This window comes from Moschus berezovskii, chromosome Y (genome assembly GCF_049115385.1).
Source record: "Moschus berezovskii isolate FMDL1 chromosome Y, NW_MosBer_1.0, whole genome shotgun sequence".
NCBI lineage: Eukaryota > Metazoa > Chordata > Mammalia > Artiodactyla > Moschidae > Moschus > Moschus berezovskii.
In genome coordinates, this window is record NC_142489.1 from 64,123,284 (window position 1) to 64,148,325 (window position 25,042).

Genomic DNA, 25,042 nt, shown 5'->3' on the forward strand with positions numbered 1-25,042 from the left:
ATATTTGTATTAGATTTTTTTCTAATTTTTTAAACTGTACCAATGTTGCTGAATGACTTCCTGCCACTAAATGTAGCCTCTTTTTTAGTAACTCCTCCTGCCATACCAGACACACTCAAATAAATGGAAAGGAAGATAAAATGCAAAAGAACAGAGAAGCCAACTTCTGAAGAGTGTTGCAAATAAAGAAAAGCCATGGGAAAATGAGTCATAAATTGGTTGACCGACATAGGAGTGTGGGGGAAACTCTGGAGAGAAATCAGCAAAACTTGTAAACAAATCATTTGTCACCATCTAGTTCAGTCTCTCAGTCGTGTTTGACTCTTTGTGACCCCATGGATTGCAACATGCCAGGCTTCTCTGCCTATCAGCAACTCCCAGAGATTTCTGAAACTCATGTCCATTGAGTCCATGATGCCATCCAACCATCTCATCCTGTGTTCTCCTCTTCCCCTTCTGCCTTCAATCTTTCCCAGTGTCAGGGTCTTCTCCAATGATTCATATCTTCACAATAGGTGGCCAAAGGATTGGAATTTCAGCTTCAACTTCAGTCCTTCCAATGAACATTCAGGACTGATTTCATTTAGGATGCACAGTTTGGATATCGTTGATATCCAAGAGACTCTCAAGAGTATTCTGCAACCCCACAATTCAAAAGCATCAATTCTTCAGCGCTCAGCTTTTCTTGTAGTCCACCACTCACACCTATAATGTCTACTGTCACTTGTCATAGATATCAGTAAGTTCCTGTTTATAACATCTGATTCTCATTATCCCTCCCTTCCTAATATATATTGCCTGGTCAACATCGAAATCAGATTGATTATATTCTTTGCAACGAAAGATGGAGAAGCTGTATACAGTTAGCAAAAACAAGACCAGGAGCTAACTGTGGCTCAGATCATGAACTCCTTATGGACAAATTCAGACTTAAACTGAAGAAAGTAGGGAAAACCACTAGACCATTCAGATATGACCGAAATGAAAATCCCTTATGATTATGGAAGTGAAATATAGATTTAAGGAACTAGATCTGATAGATAGAGTGCATGATGAACTCTTGACCGAGGTTCGTGACATTGTACAGGAGACAGGGACCAAGACCATCCCCATGGAAAAGAAATGCAAAAAAAGCGAAATGGCTCTCTGAGGAGACCTTACAAATAGCTGTGAAAGGAACAGAAGCAAAAAGCAAAGGAGTAAAGGAAAGATATAAGCATCTGAATGCGGAGTTCCAAAGAAAAGCAAGGAGAGATAAGAAAGCTTTCCTCAGTGATCAGTGCAAAGAAATAGAGGAAAACAACAGAATAGGAAAAACAAGAGATCTCTTCAAGAAAATTAGAGATTCCAAGGGAACATTTCATGCAAAGATGGGCTCGATAAAGGACAGAAATGGTATGGACCTAACAGAAGCAGAAGATATTAAGAAGAGGTGGCAAGAATACACAGAAGAACTATACAAAAAAGATCTTCACGACCAAGAGAGTCACGATAACGTGATCACTGACCTAGAGCCATACATCTTGGAATGTGAAGTCAAGTGGGCCTTAGAACGCATCACTACGAACAAAGCTAGTGGAGGTGATGGAATACCAGTTGAGCTACTTCAAATCTTGAAAGATGATGCTGTGAAAGTGCTGTAATCAGTATGCCAGCATATTTGGAAAACTCAGCAGTAGTCACCGGACTGGAGAAAGTCAGGCTTCATTCCAATGCCAAAGAAACGCAATGCCAAAAAATGCTCAAACTACCACACAATCGCACTCAACTCACATGCTAGTAAATTCATGCTCAAAATTCTCGAAGCCAGGCTTCAGCAAAATGTGAACCATGAACTCCCAGATGTTCAAGCAGTTTTAGAAAAGGCAGCAGCAACAGAGATCAAATTGCCATCATCCGCTGGATCATGGAAAAAGCAAGAAAGTTCCAGAAAAGCATTTATTTCTGCTTCATTGACTATGCCAAAGCCTTTGACTCTGTGGGTCACAATAAACTGTGGAACATTCTGAAAGTGATGGGAATGCCAGACCACCTGACCTGCTTCTTGAGAAACCTGTGTGCAGGTCTGGAAGCAACAGTGAGAACTGTACATGGAATAAGAGACTGGTTTCAAATAGGAAAAGGAGTGCGTCAAGGCTGTATATTGTCACCTTGCTTATTTAACTTATATGCAGAGTACATCATGAGGAAGCCTGGGCTGGAAGAAGCACAAGCTGAAATCAAGATTGCCGGGAGAAATGTCAATAACCTAGATATGCAGATGACACCACCCTTATGGCAGAAAGTAAAGAGGAACTCAAAAGCCTCTTGATGAAAGTGAAAGAGGAGAGTGAAACGGTTGGCTAGAAGCTCAATATTCAGAAAACAAATATCATGGCACCTGGTCCCTTCACTTCATGGGAAATAAAGGAAAAGCAGTGGAAGCAGTGTCAGACTTAATTTTTTTGGGCTCCGAAATCACTGCAGATGCTGATTGCAGCCATGAAATTAAAAGACGCTTACTGCTTGGAAGGAAAGTTATGACCAACCTTGATAGTATATTTGAAAGCAGAGACATTACTTTGCCAACAAAGATCTGTCTAGTCAAGGCTATGGTTTTTCCTGTGGTCATGTATGGATGTGAGAGTTGGACTGTGAAGAAAGCTGATCGTCGAAGAATTGATGGTTTTGAACTGTGGTGTTGGGGAAGACTCTTGAGAGTCCGTTGGAATGAAAGGAGATCCAACCAGTCCATTCTAAAGGAGATCAGTCCTGCATATTCACTGGAAGGATTGATGCGAAAGTTGAAACTGCAATACTTTGGCCACCTCATGCGACGCATTGACTCCCTGGAAAAGACTGATGCTAGGAAAAGTTGGGGGCGGGAGGAGAAGGGGACGACAGAGAATGAGATGGCTGGATGGCATCACCGACTCTGTGGACATGAGTTTGAGTGAACTCCGGGAGTTGGTCATGGACAGGGAGGCCAGATGTGCTGTGATTCATGGGGTTCCGGAGAGTCGGACACGACTGAGCAACTGAACTCAACTGAACCGATTAAGATCTTGCTGGATTTCAAATCTAAATGACACATTTCAACTTCTTCCTTAGTCACATGACAGGATTACTTATGACCCTGTTATCCATGTCCATTTGTTTTAGTTTAGCAGTCAGTCTGTCCCATTGCCTCTGACACCAGGAAATATAGGAATATGAGGGCCATCCTTTCATCTTCTTCATGTCATATCCATCTTCTCCTGAGCCTCCAGATACCTTCATCATTGATTCTTATATGTTACTCATTGAGACAATTGTGACCAAATTTAATGTGTACACCCGGGGTGGATTCATGTCAATGCATGGCAAAACCAAACAATATAATGTTGTAAAATAATTAGCCTACAATAAAAAGTAAAAGTTAAAAAAAAACATATTAATGTATGAAAAATGAAAATATGTTAAAGTATTAATTCTCATTAATATATTAAAAGTATTAGTTCTCACTAATGCTTGAGAAAACGGGATTCTAAGCCTTCCTGATACATTCTCTGGCAAGGTCTAGAGGCTCAGCGGAATAGAATATTATAGAGATTCACCTTCTTATATGAAATGCATTGTGGAATCCAGTTGAATCTAAAACCTCTTTAAGTTTTGACATAAAAGTTGGCATGACAGCATGCCAAACACAAAAAACAGAATCACATACACTTGGGAAAATAGTTCTAGTTGTTCTCTAGTGATATGACAGACCTGTTCATGCCTGTTGTTAAGGAGCTTGGTCCTAGATAAGGAAGAGATATATAAGGGATTCAATGTTGACATTTCCTCTCAGTTGCAAAGATCCATTGCTCTAGAAAAGGGAAAATTTGTTAGAAGTTATTACTCCCAAATCAACGAAGCGATATCCCAGTTTACCAGATTCCATATAGCCAATGCAAGATAGAAATCCGTATTTCTGCTAATAGGAAAGAAGTTCCACATCATCAGTGGAGAAAAGGAAGCAAACCCCTTCCCACATGGGAGGAAGTTTTTCTTTGCTTTGTTTTTAAGAAACAGTTAAGTTTTCAAGAAACTTGTGTAAACTTTCACAGAGATAATTTAGAGAAAAATGCTTGGTCCTTCAGTGTGAAACACATGAAGACCTGTAAAAAAGAAAGAAAATTTGTATCTGAACATAAGTTAGATGTGTAAGTGTGTGTCTCTCTCCAGTCCAACTCCTTGCAATCCAATGAGTGTAGCTCACCTGGGCTACAATTCTGTCAATGGGATTTTCCAAGCACGAAACCTAGAGTGTGTTGTCATTCTCTACTCCATTAAGTTAGATGTATAAAGCTGAAGAAAAACATTACCCAAGTATTTTATTGCATCTTTTTCAAGATAAAGCAAGCTGCATAAGCTCTCTGCTCCAGAGAGTCTCTCTGAAATTCCAAAGTTGCACTTATGAAAGGGGCAGGTTTACAAACTTATGGACTGGGATGAGTAAAGGCAGAGAAAAGTCAAATTAAACAAAAAAGGAAAATGTTTAACAATCTGGATTATTTCACAATTCCTTGAGTCCTTTTTTTTTTCCCCTAAGCCCCAAAACAGAATAAATTCCATCCTTTACTGCTTCACCACGTCATGCAGGAGAAAAAGGTAAAAAAGAAGGAGTAGAGTGCCGAGAAGTGGGTCATAAATCTGTGCATCTGAATCAGTAACTTTATTACATTTTCATTTTTTTCTAGAAATCATCTCCAAGAACTTCCTTCTAACTCTAATAATGCTGCAGATCTTGTGTTGCCTTGGTGATGGCAGTAAAGTGGCGAATGAGATAGTGTCCCTGATTATCCCTCAGGGCTCCGAAGAATCGATGCTTTTGAACTGTGATGTTGGAGAAGACTCTTGAGAGTTCCGTATACTGCAAGGAGTTCCAACCAGCCCATTCTAAAGGAGATCAATCCTGGATGTTCATTGGAGGAACTGATGCTAAAGCTGAAACTGTAATACTTTGGCCACCTCATGCGACGAGTTGACTCACTGGAAAAGACTCTGATGCTGGGAAAGGTTGGGGGCGGGAGGAGAAGGGGACGACGGAGAATGAGATGGCTGGATGGCATCACCGACTCTGTGGACATGAGTTTGAATGTACTCTGGGAGTTGGTGATGGACAGGGAGGCCTGGCTTGCTGTGATTCATGGGGTCGCGGAGAGGCGGACACGACTAAGCGACTCAACTGAGCTGAACTGAACTGAATCCAGTGTTAATCTTTGTTTTAGGAGATTCTAGAGATCAGGTATTGACATGTTCCAAATGGGCACAGAAAGCATACACATGCAGAACCAGTTGGAGATTAAGAACTTTAATCACTTATTCCTCCTGGACATGGTGTTCAAGATCAATACGTACTAGACACAGTATTAGTCTTTGTATCTATCACTAAAGTATGAAGTACAGGTTTATGCTGGTTTAAAGAGGGGATGGGTGTACATAGGAGCATAAGTGACCATGAGGTAGTCATGCAGGGGCTGGTTGGTGACATTCAATGAATGTAAAGATGAGGACAATGAATCCATATTGTAGCATGCTGCTAGAACTATGCAGAACTATGGCTGCTGGTGCTGGATTTCAAAGATGTCTTCAACATGTTCCCCACTAGGTCCTTTTACCTATTCCACATTTTATGCTATCCCTCTAAGAAATGTTCAGGGAGGAGAAAATACCACTAGATTGCTGCCATGAAGCTAGAGCTAACATATGTGCTGGAGTATGGACTTGGCCAAGCAGCAGTCTCCTCCATTCGTACTACTAATTCCAGGCAAACTGAAAATACAATGTTACAAGACTAAAGCAGATAGGGCCCTGGAAAGTGTGCTTATTAACATTTTAACTGCACAGAAGAGACGTCAGAACATAATCCTCCTCCACCTAAGCATTTCTGATGAGTTTCACACCTAAATGATAAGATGTTTCTAATCATGTCTGACATCGCTGCTCACTGCACATGTCCACACATGACCAGTCATTCAAGCTCCCTTAAGCTCCATGTTTTATTCTTCCCCTGTTCTGTGCCTTATCAGGGTCCTTCATTTTGCCTGAATTGCCCTTCACTTCTTTCACAATTTCTCCTACCAAATGCTGATTTTTTTAATGCCTTCTTCAGGTGTAATTTCATCTTCAGAAGCTTTCTGAAACATTTATAAGCTTCCCCAAATATATCAGCATCTATAGTGTGACTACTCTCTCTCTCTCTATATATATATATATATATATAACACATATTCATTACAATCATTATTCACTATCTCTTCTATTAAGACAAAGACTTAAAATAATGTGAATAGTACTTTATTTCACTCATTCATATCACTTATACATTCCTGACATAGGCATATATAGATTGTTTTTTTCTGATGAATAGCCACAGGTAGGGTGAGAAGCCTGAAAAATACATTGTATACTGCTCATCTATGACATATTCATCAAAGAAATCTACACTAGACATTTAGAGCCTTAACATAATGTAAACGTCCAGATGTTCAATCTGAATTTAGAAAAGGCAGAGGAACCAGGGATAAACTGCCAGCATCTGCTAGGTCATAGCAAAAGCAAGAGAATTCCAGAAAAAAAAAAATCTACTTTTGGTTTCCTGATGACATCAAAGCCTTTGACTGTGTAGATGAAAAAAATCTGTGGAAAATTCTTCAAGAAATGTAATGCCAGATCCCCTTCCTGGCTTCCTGAGAAGTCTCTATGTAGGTCAAGAAGTAAAACTTAGAACCAGACGTGGAACAACAGACGGATCAAAACCTGCAAAGGGGATATGACGAGAAATATTGTCACTTTGCTTATTTAACATATATGCACAGTACATCATGCAAAGAGCCAGGCTAAATAAAGCACAAGCTGGAATAAAGATTACCTGAAGAATTATCAATAACCTCAGACACTCAGATGATACCTCCGTTATGGCAGAAACTGAGGAGGAACTATAGAGCCTCTTGATGAAAGTGAAAGAGTAAAGTGAAAAAGCCGGTTTATAACTCCACTTGCAAGAAATGAAGATCATAGCATCCAGTACCATCACTTCATGGCAAATAGATGGGAAAAAATGGAAACAGTGACAGACTTTATTTCCTTGGGCTACAAAATCACAACAGACACTGTAGCCGTGAAATTAAGACACTTCCTCCTTGAGAGAAAAGTTATAACCAACCTAAATATCATATTAGAAAGCCGAGACAATTTTTGCTGATAAAAATCCATCTGCTTAAAGCTATGATTTTCCCAGTAGTCAGGTATGGATGTAAGAGTTTGATTATAATAAAAACTGAGCACAAAGCAATTAATATTTTTGAACTGTTCTGTTAGAAAATACTCTTGAGAGTCCCTTGAACAAAAGGAGATCCTACTAGTCAATCATTAAAAAAAAAAAAAATCAGTCCTGAATATTCTTTGGAAGGACTGATGCTGAAGTTGAAACTTCATTATTTGGCCACCTGATGTGAAGAAATGACTCTTTACAAAATACTATGATGCTGAAGATAAAATGAAGGCAGGAGAATATGACAAAAGATGAGATGGTTGGATGGCATCATTGACTCTGTGGCTCTCAGTATGAGTAGGATCTGACCATTGTTGGTGTGGTAGGGAAGTTTGGCATGCTGCAGTCCATTGGGTCACAAAGAGTCAGACACGGTTCACTGACTGAACTGAATGAAAAAATAAACAAAAAACAAAAACGGTGCCTAATCTGAATGTGATTAGTGACAGTTATACTACAGCTACTGATACTGATGCTGAGGAGAATACAGAAGAATTAAGGATAATGATGTCAATGATAACAATTGCTTATTCACAATGTCAGTTTGCTTCATGTACTTCGTTGTCCATTCTTATGGAAATGTAATCCTAACAATAGCTTCAGAATTTGCTGCAATTTATTCAGGTCAATATTGTCTGAGGAAGCCTCATACTAAAACTTGCTGGACTTTAACAAGAAACTTCATTTATATGGCTGTTTCTTCACCTGTATACATAAGATATTGGATCAGTTTAGCAGTTGTTCACCTCTAAGCTTTAACCTTTTCTTCCTCAGATGACATTGTATACACCAGACAAAATTTAAACTATTCGAGTTGATTTATGGAATGAATGTGGGCCTGCAAAACTTTGATTTCTAATTTTTCTTTTTCCTGCAATCTTTATAATCAAGACATCTTCCTATAACTTCTAAATTATTTTATGTTTGGCTATTTTCAATAGCAAACATTTGACTATTTTGCTCCTTAGAAACCTTCCAGCTCATAAGTATTTAGCTTTGTGCAGCTCCCATTGTAACAGGGTATGCAGTTTAGAGAAGGTTGATTTTACAGCCTGGATTAGTAGAAGTCGTCATCAAAGAACCATTCAATAGAATTGCGCCAAGGATCTTGAACTTTGAGTATGGTTTTTAGTCAGTGGAGTCCTCATTGTCATTGACCTGTACAGTTCAGACACAAAAAGATATCTGCTTGCAATGTTGGAGACCCTGGTTCAATCCCTGGTCAGGAAGATCACCTGAAGAAAGAAATTGCTACCCACACCAGTGTTCTTGCCTGGGAAATTCCAGAGACAGAGGAATCTGGGGTGGGGGGGGGTGAGGGGCGGTACAGTCCTTGGGGTCACAAAAATCAGACACGTCTAAGCCACTAACACTTTCCCACTCTGTTAGTACTTTGGTATGGGTGGCTTACTGGAAAAGTATAGTGGTCCAGAGATCAGAGGTAGACTCTGACTCATGCAATAAATAGGAAGATCAATGGCGAAAAAGAAAAAGAAAGAAAAAGAGAACTCACCCAATGTGGCTTGCTGGGAAAACTGTACCAGACTATTCCTCTTTAATATTATAGCAAAAACGTTCCTTTAAAAATTAGGCAACATTCAACTTTACAAATCCTGGCCACTAGTACATGTAAAAGACTTCTTATTCTGGAAAACTGCCTTTGATTACATGAAAGTCGCCTCATCTGAGAGGAGAAAATCCCATTTCCATTGGTAAAATTTTGACAGGGATAACATGGAAGGAAATGACTGAATAAAAAGTGAGATAAAGTGTAATATAAATTGGTTTCCAGTTGAGATTTTACTTGCTTTTCCACTGCTTTATCTTGCTTCTCTCATTACATGTCTCCTGAAAATCTTCACCATTAAGTCCCATCAACAGCAATCAAGGACACTGATTTAAGGGATTCTTATGGAAAATGTTCCCACCACAGAATAGAAAATGCATACCATTCACTAAAATAGGAAAGGGAAAAACATTCATACTCTAGCATCAATTTCTCTTAATGAGACATGTTGCTCTTTCTGCCATGTACTATCCCTGATGGAGACCTCTGAAATCTCTCTGTTTTCCTTTTTTAGGTTCCTTGTCCACATAAGTCATTGAAAAATATGTTTTCCTTAGAAGATGATGACTTTTTTTTAGCTGATCTTGGGAAGGACACCCATTGTTAATGATTTTAATTTGTAAATTATATCTACTTTTTCAGAGGGTTAGGATCTTAACAATCTTGCTTCCATCCAGAATTTCTCAAGATGAATATGTTTAATAAATGTGTTTTTTATTGATCCCATAAGTCCTTATTCAGACTTTTTTTTTCTTCTAAATACAGATCTCTACTCCTGAAGCAAGGCGAGTAAAATCAAAATGAAAAATAGACATGGGCTCTGAGTGATTATTCCAATTGGAGTCCACAGTCTATCAAACAAATTGAACAGCTCAACTAAAATAGTAATCTTATAACAATCTGTAAAGTGAGAAGAAAACTTCATGAGTAATTTAAAATCATATCTCAAAGGCCATTAACAAAAAAAAAAAAAAAATCACGGAGAGCAGAAGAATGGCAGATTCACAGGTAGCGAGACCAAGAAGAACAGAACAAAGACTGAAAGTTCAGTGTGACTGAATAAAAGGAACAGTGGGAAGATTGATAATTACTAGCTTATTGTGAACAATATCAGATTCCTGATCTGTGAAGAAACAGGTTTTGTTTCGGGTACAGGGATCACACTTGATCATCCATGAGCTTGTGTGTAGCAGAATTTTATCCAAGAATGAAACGAGACAGAGAAAGCTTCTGACTTAGACATCAGAAGGGGGACAGAGAGTGCCCACTGACTAGTCTAAGAGAGCTATATACTATTTCATTTCGTCATTAAAATAAATCCACAGAATTACTCAAGGTTGTAAAAAAGTTAACCAGGCCATCCATAATTTACATTTTAAGGTAACAGGATTAGAATCTACCAGACCCACTATCATAGTATACATTTTAATATCGTTTAGTCAGAATGTTTTCTGTTCTCAAGCAGGATACAGTGTTGTTTAAGGAATAATGATAATAAAAATAAAGAGATTGTCCTTTCCTACTCCTTGAGAATGCCAGGCGTCTATTTCCTCTTCAAGAACTTCAAACTCTTTCCCCTCCTCAGGGCCTCTGGACTTATTATACTCCTAGTCGATCTGATCACATGGACCACGGCCGAATTTGGTCCACTGGAGAAGGGAATGGCAAACAACTTCAGTTCCTGCCTTGAGAACACCATGAACAGTTTGAAAGGCACAATGATAGGATACTGGATGCGGAATTCCCCAGGTCGGTAGGTGCCCAGTAAGCTACTGGAGATCAGTGGAGATATAACTCCAAAAGAAATGAAGGGATGGAGCCAAAGCAAAACCAATACCCAAATGTGGATGTGACTAGAGATAGAAGCAAGGTCTGATGCTGTAAAGAGCAATATTGCATAGGAACCTGGAATGTTAGGTCCATGAAACAAGGCAAACTGAAAGTGGTCAAACAGGAGATGGCAAGAGTGAACGTAGACATTCTAGGAATCAGTGAACAAGAATAGACTGTAATGGGTGAATTTAATTCAGCTGACCATTATATCTACTACTGTGGGCAGGAATCCCTTAGAAGAAATGGAGGAGTCATCATGTTCAACAAGACAGTCTGAAATGCAGGATTTGGATAAAATCTTAAAAATGACAGAATGATTTCTGTTCGTTTCCAAGGCAAACCAATGAATATTACAGTAATCCAGACCTATGCCCCAACCAGTAACACTGAAGAAGCCGAAGTTGAACAATTCTATGAAGACATACAAGATTTTTTGGAACTAACACGCAAAAAAAGATGTCCTTTTCATTATAGGGGACTGGAATGCAAAATTAGGAAGTCAAGCAACACCTGGAGTAACAGGCAACATTGGCCTTGGAGCACGGAATGAAGCAGGGCAAAGGCTAATAGAATTTTGCTAAGAGAGGGCACTGGTCATAACAAACACCCTCTTCCAACAACACAAGAGAAGACTCTACACATGCATATCACCAGATGGTCAAAACTGAAATCAGATTGATTATATTCTTTGCAGCCAAAGATGGAGAAGCTGTATACAGTTAGCAAAAACAAGAGCAGGAGATGCCTGTGGCTCAGATTATGAACTCCTTATTACCAAATTCAGACGGAAATTGAATAAAGTAGGGAAAACCACTAGATCATTCAGATATGACCGAAATCAAATTCCTTATGATTATACAGTGGAAGTGAGAAATAGATTTAAGGGACTATATCTTATAGATAGATTGCCTCATAAATTATGGATGAAAATTCGTGACATTGTACAGGAGAGAGGGACCAAAACCATCCCCATGGAAAAGAAATGCAAAAGGCAAAATGGCTGTCTGTGGAGGCCTTACGTATAGCTGTGAAAACAAGAGAAGTGAAAACAAAGGAGAAAAGGAAAGATATCAACATTTGAATGCAGAGTTCCAAAGAATAGCAAGGAGAGATATGAAAACATTTCTCAGCAATCAATGCAAAGAAATAGAGGTAAACAACAGACTAGGAAAAACAGGAGATCTCTTCAAGAAAATTAGAGTTTCCAAGGGAATATTTCATGCAAAGATGGGCTCGATAAAGGACAGAAATTGTATGGACCTAACAGAAACAGAAGATATTAAGAAGAGGTGGCAAGAATACACGGAAGAACTCTACAAAAAAGATCTTCACGACCAAGATAATCACGATGGCGTGATCACTCACCTAGAGCCAGACATCTTGGAATGTGAAGTCAATTTGGTCTTAGAAAGCATCACTACGAACAAAGCTAGTGAAGGTGATGGAATTCCAGTTGAGCTATTTCAAATTCTGGAAGATGATGCTGAGAAAGTGCTGCACTCAATATGCCAGCAAATTTGGAAAACTAAGCACTGGCCACCAGATGGAAAAGGTCAGTCTTCATTCCAATCACAAAGAATGGGAATGCCAAAGAATGACCTCACAATTGCACTCATCTCACACGCTAGTAAAGTCATGCTCAAAATTCTCCAAGCCAGGCTTCAGCAATATGTGAACCGTGAACTCACAGATGTTCAAGCAGATTTTAGAAAAGGCAGAGACACCAGAGTTCAAATTGCCACATCAGCTGGATCATGGAGAAAGCAAGAGAGTTCCAGAAAAGAATCTATTTCTGCTTCATTAACTATGCCATAACTTTTTACCGTGTCGATCACAATAAACTGTGGAAAACTCTGAAAAAGATGGGAATACCAGACCACCTGACCTGCCTCTTCAGAAACCTATATGCAGGTCAGGAAGAAGCAGAACTGTACATGACACAACAGACTGGTTCAAAATTGGAAAAGGAGTATGTCAAGGTTCTATAGTCACTCTGCTTATTTAACGTATATGCAGAGTACATCATGAGGAACGCTGGGCTGGAAGAAGCACAAGCTGGAATCAAGATTTCCGGGAGAAATATCAATAACCTCAGATGTGCAGATGGCACCACCCTTATGGCAGAAAGTTAAGAGGAACTCAAAAGCCTCTTGAAGAAAGTGAAAGAAGAGAGTGAAAAGTTGGCTTGAAGCTCAACATTCAGAAAACAAAGATCATGGCATTTGGTTATATCATTTCATGGGAAATAGATGGGGAAACAGTGGAAAGCGTGTTAGACTTTAGTTTTGGGGGCTCAAAAATCACTGAGGATGCTAATTGCAGCCATGAAATTAAAAAACGCCTACTCCTTAGAAGGAAAGTTATGACCAACCTAGATAGTATATTAAAAAGCAGAGACATTGCTTTGCCTACAAAGGTCCGTCTAGTCAAGGCTAAGGTTTTTCTGGTGGTCACGTATGCATGTTAAAGTTGGTCTGTGAAGACGGCTGTTCGCTGAAAAATTAATGCTTTTGAATTGTGGTGTTGGAGAAGACTCTTGAGAGTCCCTTGGGCTGCAAGAAGAACCAACCAGTCCATTTTAAAGGAGGTCAATCCTGGGTTTCATTGGAAGGACTGATGCTGAAGCTGAAACTCCAATACTTTGGCCACCTCATGTGATAAGTTGACTCACTGGAAAAGACTCTGACGTTGGGAAGAATTGGGGGTGGGAGGAGAAGGGGACGAAAAAGAATGAGATGGCTGGATGGAATCACCAACTAGATGGACTTGAATTTGACTGAATTCTGGAAGTTGGTGATGGACAGGCAGGCCTGGCATGCAGTGATTCATGGGGTCGCAAAGAGTCGGACACTACTGAGCGACTGAACTGAAACGAAATGAATTGATTAATTGATTCTCTTTTTATCCTCTTTTCTTTTTTAGGAGAATTACTTTGTCAAGGAAAAGTGGTGTCCTTTTCATTCCATGACTACTTCCTGAAGTGATGGGGCTTCATCCCTAAATTTATCAGCATTTCTTCTAACCCTCATATTGAGTCTGTGGTCCAGAGGTGCCAAGTAATATTTGGGAGAGGCTGCGGCAATTGTAGCAGACTGTACATTTGTGACTTAAAAACTTTCACACAGTTAGAAACAAACCCTGTTATAAAGTTAGAGATGAAATATAAAATAGTCATTAAACCAAATTAAAGCCCAATCAAAATCAAGAGTTACATTATGTCCATAGTTACATGAGTCCATTTTAGGACTTATAGGTATCTTCAGATCAAGATTTATCACATAGGATTTTTGTGTTGAAGTCATTCACAGAGTTGAAAAAAGGCCTTTCCTTGAATTGGCGAATCCCAACATGGGAGGCTGCCTTCAACTGATGAGGAGGTTGAAAAGCTGAAACCTGAGTCACATAGTTAATTCTATAGCTTGAGGATCTATGCTAATATCTGTGCATAAAATTGGTGTGTCATTGAGAAAATCCATTTTTTTTTTTTTTTTGCAGAGGGGTGGTGAGTCTGAGCCTTCATTAAAGGTACGGGTAAATTTTCAACTAATGGTTCTCTGTTTCCTGAGTTAGCTTATGTAGATGCCTCTTAATGATATCGTTACACTTTTTCTACCTTTCCTGAAAATGGGAGTTGGGTTAGTGATATTCTATTCATATAACTTTTCACACTCCTGCAGTTACAAAAGTTTTGAAAATGGAGCCACTGTTGCTCTGAATTGTAGCGTTTAAGATTCCACTTACATCATGAGAAGTCAGTACAGTAAGATTTTGTCCATTCCTTAAACTCAGGCTGTAATGGATACTGCTTTTGACATGAAAAGAGGTCTTTGAGCATGGTATACACAGGGTCTTTGAGGTTGGTAACAACAGGAACAGCATTTGCGCTCGACCCATACTTTTCCCATCAGCCCACATCCTAGCATTTACATTATTGTCCATATTTAAAAAAGGGTTCCGTATTATGAAAACAGGGGCCTGGATCTTGTTTAGCATATTCCTCCCCAAAGGGATAAGAGAGGCTCTGGCATTATTAGGAACCCATGAGGAAATAAAAGACAATCCGAGTTGCAGCTTAATGGATGAATGAAATAACAGTGTTTGGCTCATCCTCACAGCTCCATTATAACAGTGGATGGGAGAAAATTGGACCAGAGGCTTCAGTGAGTACAGAGAAACTTGCGGTGGTTTCCAAAAGGAATCAACAGATTAACCCCCGCACAGTGCTTAATACGTGGTGTTCTTAAGATACTATTAAGATGAGGGCTTTTGTGTTCTCCCAATCCTCTTGAGAGTTTGATGACTGGGGCCTATATCTCAGAGGTCAGTCTCTCTCTAGTGTGGTCTTTTGCAGACAAGACAGGGAGCCAGAGGTGTCTTGGATGCCTGAAGGGAATCCCTCTGGAGATGCCCATCCCTTTTCACCTGTGTCTCTCTGATTATTTTTCTCAGGCTGTTTCAGAGCAGTTCTAACAGACATTGTTGGGGCTTCAGTCTTTTGCTGAATTTTTTATCTCTGTTTTCCTCCCCATGTTCTTTACAATGATATAGCATCTGAAATGTTTTCAACAGTTGTTCAAGGTTTCAGTCCAGTTCAGTACCTCCGTTGTAACTCTTTGCCACCCCATGTATCACATCACACCAGGCCTCCCTGTCCATCACCAACTCCTGGAGTTCACTCAAACTCATGCCCATCGAGTCGGTGATCACATCCAGCCATCTCATTCTCTGTGGCCCCTTCTCTTCCTGTCCCCAATCCCTCCCATAACCAGAGTCATTTACAGTGAGTCAATTCTTCACATGAGGTGGGCAAAGTATTGGAGTTTCAGCTTTAGCATCAGTCCTTGCAATGAACACCCAGGACTGATCTCCTTTAGAATGCACTGGTTGGATCACCTTGTAGTCCAAGGGACTCTCAAGAGTCTTTTCCAACCGCACAGTTCAAAAGCATCAATTCTTTGGCTATCAGCTTTCTTCACAGTCCAACTCTCACATCCATACCTGACCACTGGAAACACCATAGCATTGACTAGACGGACCTTGTTTGGCATAGTAATGTCTCTGCTTTTTAATATGCCTTCTAGGTTGGTCATAACTCTCTAAGGATTAATTTTGTACAATTACTTGTTTTCTTAAATTATGGAAGACATCTGGAGCCAAATGAGAGAGAAACCTATTTTTAGATTAATTTATCTTTCTGTATTATTAAGGTGAATGTCAGTAAAATTATGGAGAGATTCCCGTAGTCTATATAGGAATGTACTAGAATTTCCTTGTCTCCCTATTCTATGTCAGCCAACTTAGCGTAGTTTAAAATCAGTGTGGGGGGGGTGAGGGGTGCGATCCTAAGATGGCAGAGGAATAGGACGGGGAGACCACCTTCTCTCTCACAAATCCATTCAAAGAACATTTGAACACTGAGCAATTTGCACAAAACAATTTCTTTACTCTGGCAGAGGACAAAAGACACCCAGAAACGGAGTCAATTTTCTTCAAAGGAGGTAGAACAGAATATAAAAGATTAAAGGAGAAAAAAAAAGTTAGTGATGGAGATCCATCCCAGAAAGGGAGTCTTAAAGTGGAGCAGTATCCAAATACCAGAAACCCTCTCTCCGGCAGATCTGTGTGGTGATTTGGAATCTCAGAGGGCAACGAACCTCGGAGGAAAAACACATACATACATATATAAATACAAAAAACCCACAGATTATGTGGCTAACAACAACACTCAGCAGAGAAGTACCCCCAGACACTCGCATCTACCACCAGGGAAAAGGAGGCTGAACAGTGAAGAGCAGGCTACATTGCTTAATGTAAGGACCAGGCCTGAATGCCCTGAGGGCAATCTGACGGAGCTATCATGAGAAAACAACTTTAACTGTGTGATAGCTAGGTAAGGGGGTGAGGGGTGGAAAGAGAGGGAGATCTATCCCGCAAAAAGACCTAACATACTACAATGGACTGGAATGGGTGAATTTAACTCAGATGACCATTATATCTACTACTGTGGCCAGGAATCCCTTAGAAGAAATGGAGGAGCCATGATGGTCAACAAGAAAGTCCGATATTCATGACTTGGATGCAATCATAAAAACGACAGAATGATTTCTGTTCATTTCCAAGTCAAACCATTCAATATTACAGTAATCCAAGCTTATGCCTCAATCAGTAACGCTGAAGAGTCCGAAGTTGAATGATTCTATGAAGACCTACGAGACCTTTTAGAACTAACACCCAAAAAAGATGTCCTTTTCATTATAGGGGACTGGAATGCAAAAGTAGGAAGTCAAGAAACACCTGGCAAATTTGTCCTTGGAGCACAGAATGAAGCAGGGCAAACAAAGACTAATAGAGTTTTGCCAAGAGGAAGCACTGGACATAACAAAAACCCTCTTCCAACTACACAAGAGAAGACTCTGCACATGGACATCACCAGATTGTCAGAACCGAAATCTTACTGATTATATTCTTTGCAGCCAAAGATGGAGAAGCTCTATACAGTTAGTATAAAGGCCAGGATATGCCTGTGGCTCCAATCATGAACTCCTTATTGCCAAATTCAGATGGAAATTGAAGAAAGTAGGAAAAACCACTAGACCATTCAGATATGACCTAAATCAAATCACTTATGATTATAAAGTGGAAGTGAGAAATATACGGGACTAGATCTGATAGATAGATTGCCTGATGAACTATGGATCAAGGTTCGTGACATTGTACAGGAGAAAGGGACCAAGACCATCCCCAAGGGAAAGAAATGCAAAGAGCAACCTGGCTGTCTGAGGAGGCCTTACATATAGCTGTGAGAAGAAGAGAAGCAAAAAGCAAAGGAGAGAAAAAAAAGACATAAGCATCTGAATGCAGAGCTCCAAAGAATAGCAAGGAGAGATAAGAAAGATTTCATCAGTGGTCAATGCAAAGAAATAGAGGGAAACAACAGATTAGGAAAAACAAGAGATCTCTTAAAGAAAATTAGAAATATCAAGAGAATATTTCATGCTAAGATGGGCTCGATAAAGGACAGAAATGGTGTGGATATAAGAAAAGCAGAAGATATTAAGAAGAGGTGGCAAGAATACACGGAAGAACTGTACAAAAAAAGATCTTCACGACCAAGATAGTCAGGATAACGTGATCACTGACCTAGAACCAGACATCTTGGAATGTGAAGTCAAGTAGGCCTTAGAAAGCATCACTACGAATATAGCTAGTAGAGGTGATGTAATTCCAGTTGAGCTATTTCAAGTCTTGAAAAATGATGCTGTGAAAGTGCTGCACTCAATATGCCAGCAAACTTGGAAAATTCAACAGTGTTCACAGGACTTGAAGAGGTGAGTCTTCATTCCAATCCCATAGAAAGGCAATGTCAAAGATTGCTCAAACTACCGCACAATTGCACTCATCTCACACGCTAGTAAAGTCATGCCCAGAATTCTGCAAGCGAGGCTTCAGCAATATGTGAACCGTGAAATCCCAGATGTTCAAGTAGGTTTTAGAAAAGGTAGAGGAAACAGAGATCAAACAGACAACATGCGCTGCATCATGGAGAAAGCAAGAGAATTCCAGAAAAACATCAATTTCTGCTTCATTGACTATGCCAAAGCCTTTGACTGTGTGGATCACAATAAACTGTGGAACATTCTGGAAGAGATGGGAATAACAGACCACATGACCTGCCTCTTGAGAAACCTGTATGCAGGTCAGGAAGCAACAGTCAGAACTGTACATGGAACAACAGACTGGTTTCAAGTAGGAAAAGGACTACGTCAAGGCTGTATATTGTCACCTTGCTTATTTAACTTATATGCAGAATACATCATGAAGAACGCTGGGTTGGAAGAAGCACAAGCTGGAATTAAGATTGCTGGGAGAAATATCAATAACCTCAGATATGTAGATGACACTACACTTTTGGCAGAAAGTGAAGAGGAACTCAAAAACCTCTTGATGAAAGTGAAAAAGGAGAGTGAAAAGGTTGGCTTGAAGCTCAATATTCAGAAAACAAATATCATGGCACCTGGTCCCATCACTCCATGGGAAATAAAGTAAAAACAGTGGAAAAAATGTCAGACTTTATTTTTTGGGGCTCCCAAATCACTGCAGATGCTGATTGCAGCCATGAAATTAAAGGATGCTTACTGCTTGGAAGGAAAGTTACGACCAAACTTGATAGTATATTAAAAAGCAGAGACATTACTTTGCCAACAAAGATCTGTCTAGTCAAGGCTATGGTTTTCCCATGATCATGTATGGATGTGAGAGTTGGACTGTGAAGATAGCTGATCGCCAAAGAATTGATGTTTTTGAGGTGTGGTGTTGGAGAAAACTCTTGAAATTCCCTTGTACTTCAAGGATATTCAACCAGTCCATTCTAAAGGAGATCAGTTCTGGTTCATTGGAAGGACTGATGCTAAAGCTGAAACTCCAATACTTTGGCCACCTCATGCGAAGAGTTGACTCACTGGAAAAGACTCTGATGCTGGGAAAGGTTGCGGGTGGGAGGAGAAGGGGATGACAGAGAATGAGATGGCTGGATGGTATCACCAACTCTGCGGACATGAGTTTGAGTGAACTCCGGGAGTTGGTGATGGACAGGGAGGCCTGGAGAATTGGTGGCTGCTTTTAGGCCTACTATGGTGTTCTCAGATTTTACTCTCTAGTCAAGGTTGTATCTTCTGTGATTCATGAGGTCACGGAGAGTCGGACACGACTGAGCGACTAAACTGAACTAAACTGAACTGAAGCTCCAATTGTTTTCAAGATTTTGGATCATTTTCAGTATCATTTTTTGGAATTCTTTATCGTGTAGTTTCCCTATCTCTTCCTCTTTTATTTGGGTTGGTGGGCATTTATCTTGTTCCCTTACTTGTTGAGGAGGAGGAGTCTGGTGGTCTACAGTCAATGGGATTGTAAAGAGTCAGACACGACTAGGCGACTTCACTATTCATTTTGTCTTGTTTTATTATTAGGATGATTGTAGTCTTATAGAATGAGTTTGGAAATTTATCTTTCTCTTCAATTTTCTGCAAGAATTTGAGTAAGATAAGTGTTAGCTGTTATCTACATTTTGGGGAGAAATCATCTGTGAATTCGACTGATCCTTGGTTTTTGTTTGCTAGATTTCTGATTACAGTTTCAATTTCCTTGCTTGTGGTGGATCTATTAAGATTTTCTATTCATTCATGGTTCATGTTTGGAAAATTAGACTTTTCTACGAATTTTTCATTTCTTCCAAGTTGTCCATTTTATTGGTATATAGTTGCTGATAGTCTCTTATGATCCTTTGTATTTCAGTGTTGTCATTTGTGATTTCTCCATTTTTGTTTCTAATTTTGTTGATTTCATTCTTCCCTTTTGTTTCTTGATGAGCTTGGCTAATGGTTTGTCACTTTTATTTATCTTCTTAAGAACCAACTTTTCCTTCTTCTTTTTTTTTTTCCTATGTTCTCTTTTCTTTCTTTTTTAATTTCTGCCCCAATTTTTAAGGTTTCTTTCCTTCTATTAACCCTGGGGTTGTTAATTTATTCCTTTTCTAGTTGTTTTAGAGGTGCAGTTTATTCAAATCACTTATGAGTATACAGTGGAGGTAAGAAATGGATTTAAGGGACTCGATCTGATAGATCGAGTGCCTGATGAACTCTGGACGGAGGTTCGTGACATTGTATGGGAGACAGGGAAAAGACCATCCCCATGGAAAAAATAAATTGCAAAGAAGCAAAATGGCTGTCTGAGGAGGCATTACAAATAGCTGTGAAAAGAAGAGAAACGAAAAGAAAAGGAGAAAAGGAAAGATGTAAGCATCTAAATGCAGAGTTCCAAAGAATAGCCAGTAAGAAAGCCTTGCTCAGCAATCAATGCAAAGAAATAGAGGAAAACAACAGAATAGGAAAAACAGGAGATCTTTACAAGAAAATTAGAGATATCAAGGGAACATTTTATGCAAAGATGGACTCGATAAAGGACAGAAATTGTTTGGACCTAAAAGTAGAAGATATTAAGAAGAGGTGGCATGAATACACAGAAGAACTGTACAAAAAAAGATCTTCACGACCAAGATAATCACGATGGCATGATCACTCATGTGGAACCAGACATCACGGAATGTGAAGCGAAGCGGGCCTTAGAGAGAATCACTACGAACAAAACTAGTGGAGGTGATGGAATTTCAATGGAGTTATTTCAAATCCTGAAAGATGATGCTGTGAAAATGCTGCATTCAATATGCCAGCAAATTTGGAAAATTCAGCACTGTTCACAGGACTGGAAAAGGTCTGTCTCCATTCCAATCCCAAAGAAAAGGAATGCCAAAGAATGCTCAGACTACAGGACAATTGTACTCATCTCACACACTAGTAAAGTCATTCTCCAAATTCTCCCAGCCAGGTTTCAGCAATATGAGAACCGTGAACTCCCAGATGTTCAAGCAGGTTTTAGAAAAGGCAGAGGAACCAGAGATCAAATTGCCAACATCCGCTGGATCATGGAGAAAGCAAGAGAGTTCCAGGAAATTATCTATTTCTGCTTCATTGACTATGCCAAAGCCTTTAACTGTGCGGTCACAATAAACTCTGGAACATTCTGAAAATGATGGGAATACCAGACCACCTGACCTGCTTCTTGAAAAACCTGTATGCAGGTCTGGAAGCAACAGTGAGAACTGTACACGGAACAAGAGACTGGTTCCAAATAGGAAAAGGAATACATCAAGGCTGTATATTGTCACCTTGCTAATTTAATTTATATGCAGAGTACATCATGAGGAACGCTGGGTTGGAAGAAGCACAAGCTGGAATCAAGATTGCTGGGAGAAATATCAATAACCTCAGATATGCAGATGACAACACTATTATGGCAGAAAGTGAAGAGGAACTCAAAAGCCTCTTGATGAAAGTGAAAGAGGAGAGTGAAAAGGTTGGCTTGAAGCTCAACATTCCGAAAACAAATATCATGACATCTGGTCCCATCACTTTATGGGAAATAGATGGGGAAACAGTAGAAACAGTGTCTGATTTTATTTTTGGTGGCTCCAAAATCACTGCAAATGCTGATTGCAGCCATGAAATTAAAAGACGCTTACTGCTTGGAAGGAAAGTTATGACCAACGTAGATAGCATATTAAAAAGCAGAGACATTAGTTGGCCAATCAATGTCCGTCTAGTCAAGGCTGTTATACTTTCCCGTTTTCATGTATGGATGTGAGAGTTGGACTGTGAAGAAAGCTGATCGCTGAAGAATTGATGCTTTTGAACTGCGTTGCTGGAGAACACTCTTGAGCGTCACTTGGACTGAAAAGAGATTCAACCAGTCCATTGTAAAGGAGATCAATCCTGGGTGTTCATTGGAAGGACTGATGCTAAAGCTGAAATTCCAGTACTTTGGCCACCTCATGCGAAAAGTTGACTCACTGGAAGAGTCTGATGCTGGGAGGGATTTGGGGTAGGAGGAGACGGGTACAACAGAGAATAAGATGCCTGGGTGGCATCACCGACTTGATGGACATGAGTTTGAGTGAAGTCCGGGAGTCGGTCATGGACAGGGAGGCCTGGCGTGCTGTGATTCATGGGGTCGCAAAGAGTCGGACATGACTGAGCGACTGAACTCTACTAAACTGAACTAAGTGTGAAGTGCGGTTATTCAGTTGAGTTTTCTCCTGTTTCTTGAGGTAAGTCTGTAGTGTTATGAACCTTCCCTTAGCACAGCTTTTACAGTGTCTTATAGGTTTTGGGTTGTTGGGTCTTCATTTTTCACTCCTTTCTATGCATATTTTTCTTTTTTTTTTCCTCTGTGATTTTTTGGTTATTCAAAAGCCTCCATATGTTGGCATTTCTAATTTTTTTTTTCCTGTAATCGAGATCTAATATTACTGCATTTTGGTCAGAAAGGATGATTGGAATGGTTTTAATTGTTTTTGAATTTACCAAGGCTAGATTTATGGCCCAAGATATGATCTATCCTGGAGAAGATTCCATGTGCACTTGAGAGAAAGGCGAAATTGATTGTTTTTGAGTGAAATGTCCTATAGGTATCAACTAGGTCTACTGTTCCATGATGGCATTTAAAGTTTGTGTTTCTTTGTTAATTTCTGTTTAATTGATCTATCCATAGGTTTTAGTGGGATATTAAAGTCTTCCACTATTATTGTGTTATTGCTAATTTCCCCTTTCATACTTGTTAGCATTTGCCTTACATAGTCCAGTGCCCTATGTTGGGTCCGTATATGATTGTCATTGTTAGATCTTCTTCTTGGGGTGATCCTTTGATCATGATAGAGTGTTCTTCTTAGTCTCTCTTCATAGCCTTTATTTTAAAGTCTATTTCATCTAATATGAGTATTGATATTCCAGCTTTTTTATATTTTTGATCTCCATTTGCATGTAATATGTTTTTCCATTGCTTCATTTTCGATCACTATTTTATGTCCCGTATTTTGAAGTGGATCTCTTGTAGAGAGCATATATCGTGGTATTGCTTTTGTATTCATTCTTCCAGCGATTGTCTTTTGTTTGGGATATTCAACCTATTTACATTTAAGGTAATTATTGATATTAGTATCCTATTGCCAATTACTTTGTTGTTTGTGGTTCGAGTGTATATACCATTTCTTTGTTTCCTGTCTAAGATTCTTTAGCATTTGTTGAAGAGCTTGTTTAGAGGTGCTGAATTCTCTCAGCTTTTACTTGTCTGTAAAGGTTTTGATTTCTCCTTCATATTTGAATGTGATCCTACCTGGGTACAGTAATATGTGTTGTAGGTTTTCTCTTTCATTGTTGTTTTTCCCATGGAGATTTTAATATCTGTTCTTTGTGTTTGATTGTTTCTAATTTACTGATTCGTGGAGCTTGTGTCGGTGTTCTTATGGGTGGAACTGTGTTTCTTCTCTCTGGATTGCAATGAAGTATCCAGTAGTGAGATTTGAGATGTCTATGCGATTGGAGTGACTTTGGGAAGCCTGTATATTGAAGCTCAGCACTATGTTCCTGTGTTGCTGGATAATTTGTGTGGTATGTCTTTCTCTGGAACTTGGGGACTCTTGGGTCATCTTTGCTTTCAGTGTAGGAATGGAGGTTTTCGGATCATCTCTTATCATTTAATATTCCCTGAAGTCAAGAGTTCTTTGCTGTTCTCAAGTTTTGGGCTTAAGCCTCCTGCTTCTGGTTTAGAGTCTTATACTTACAGTAGCCTCAAGACTTCTACATCCATACAGCACCAATGATAAAACGTCTAGGTTATTGATGAAAAGACTCTCCACAGTGAGGGACATCCAGAGAGGTTTGCAGAATTACATGGAGAAGAGAAGAGGGTGGAGGGAGATAGAAGTGACCATAAGGCGGAGAGGGGGAATCACAAGGGGAGAAAGCAATCGAACCAGTAACCTATTTTCTATGTGCTCTTCACAGTCTGGAACCCTCAGAGAGGCTCACAGAGTTATATGGGGAAGAGAAGAAGGAGGAAGGAGATAGAGGTGAAATGGCTGAGAAAAAGGGAAATAAAAAAGACAGGGATAGATCAAGGTATTACTATCTTCTTCACAGCCCAGAACACACAGCGAAATTCGCAGAGTTAGGTAGAGAAGAGAAGGTGGAGGGAGGAAATAGAGACTACCTGGTGGAGAAAAAGGAGAATCAAAAGGGGGAGCGAGTAATCAAGCCAGTAATCACACTCCTAGATAAAAATGGGTACTTAAGATTAGATTCGTAAAGGTAAAATATTGATAACTACCAAAAAGCAAAGATCAAAAATCTAAAGTAGAAGTTGGACTCACAAAAATTCAGTATTAAAAAACAAAAGAAAAAAAGTATATTTTGGGGTTTTTGTTTTTGTTTAATATTGTAGTTTTGACGGTCTAACCTCTACTTTTTTGGCATGGGTAAGGTAATAATATGTTATAAAAATGAAAATTAAAGGCAGTACAGAGGACTTAACAAATAATTTTAAAAAAATGAAAGTAGTAAAAAATACATCTCTCTGGAGCTGTTTCAGACAGTGTGGGCTCAGTTCAGTTTCAGATAGCTCCTTGTTCCAGCTTAGATCTTGTTCTCAAGATCTAAAGTACACCTCCAGTGTAGTTGTTGTTATCTACAGGGGTATTCTGTTTCATCTGTCCCTTCCAACGTGGTTCCTTCTGTTTGTTTGGTTTCTTCTGTCCGCTGCTCTCTTCAGTGTCCAATTTCCACTCTAACATAAGGGTGAGAAGTGTTCTCTTATTCAAGCTCACTTTTTCAATCATGCTGTGAGGAGGGAGGAACACTGCAAACAAATATCAATGGCGTGTGTGGGGAGTGCTCGCAGTGCCTTGGACACCCTGGGTTTGCCCCTACTCTTGGTTGTTTGCTTTCCTAGTCTACACTACTCAGGCTCCAGATTTC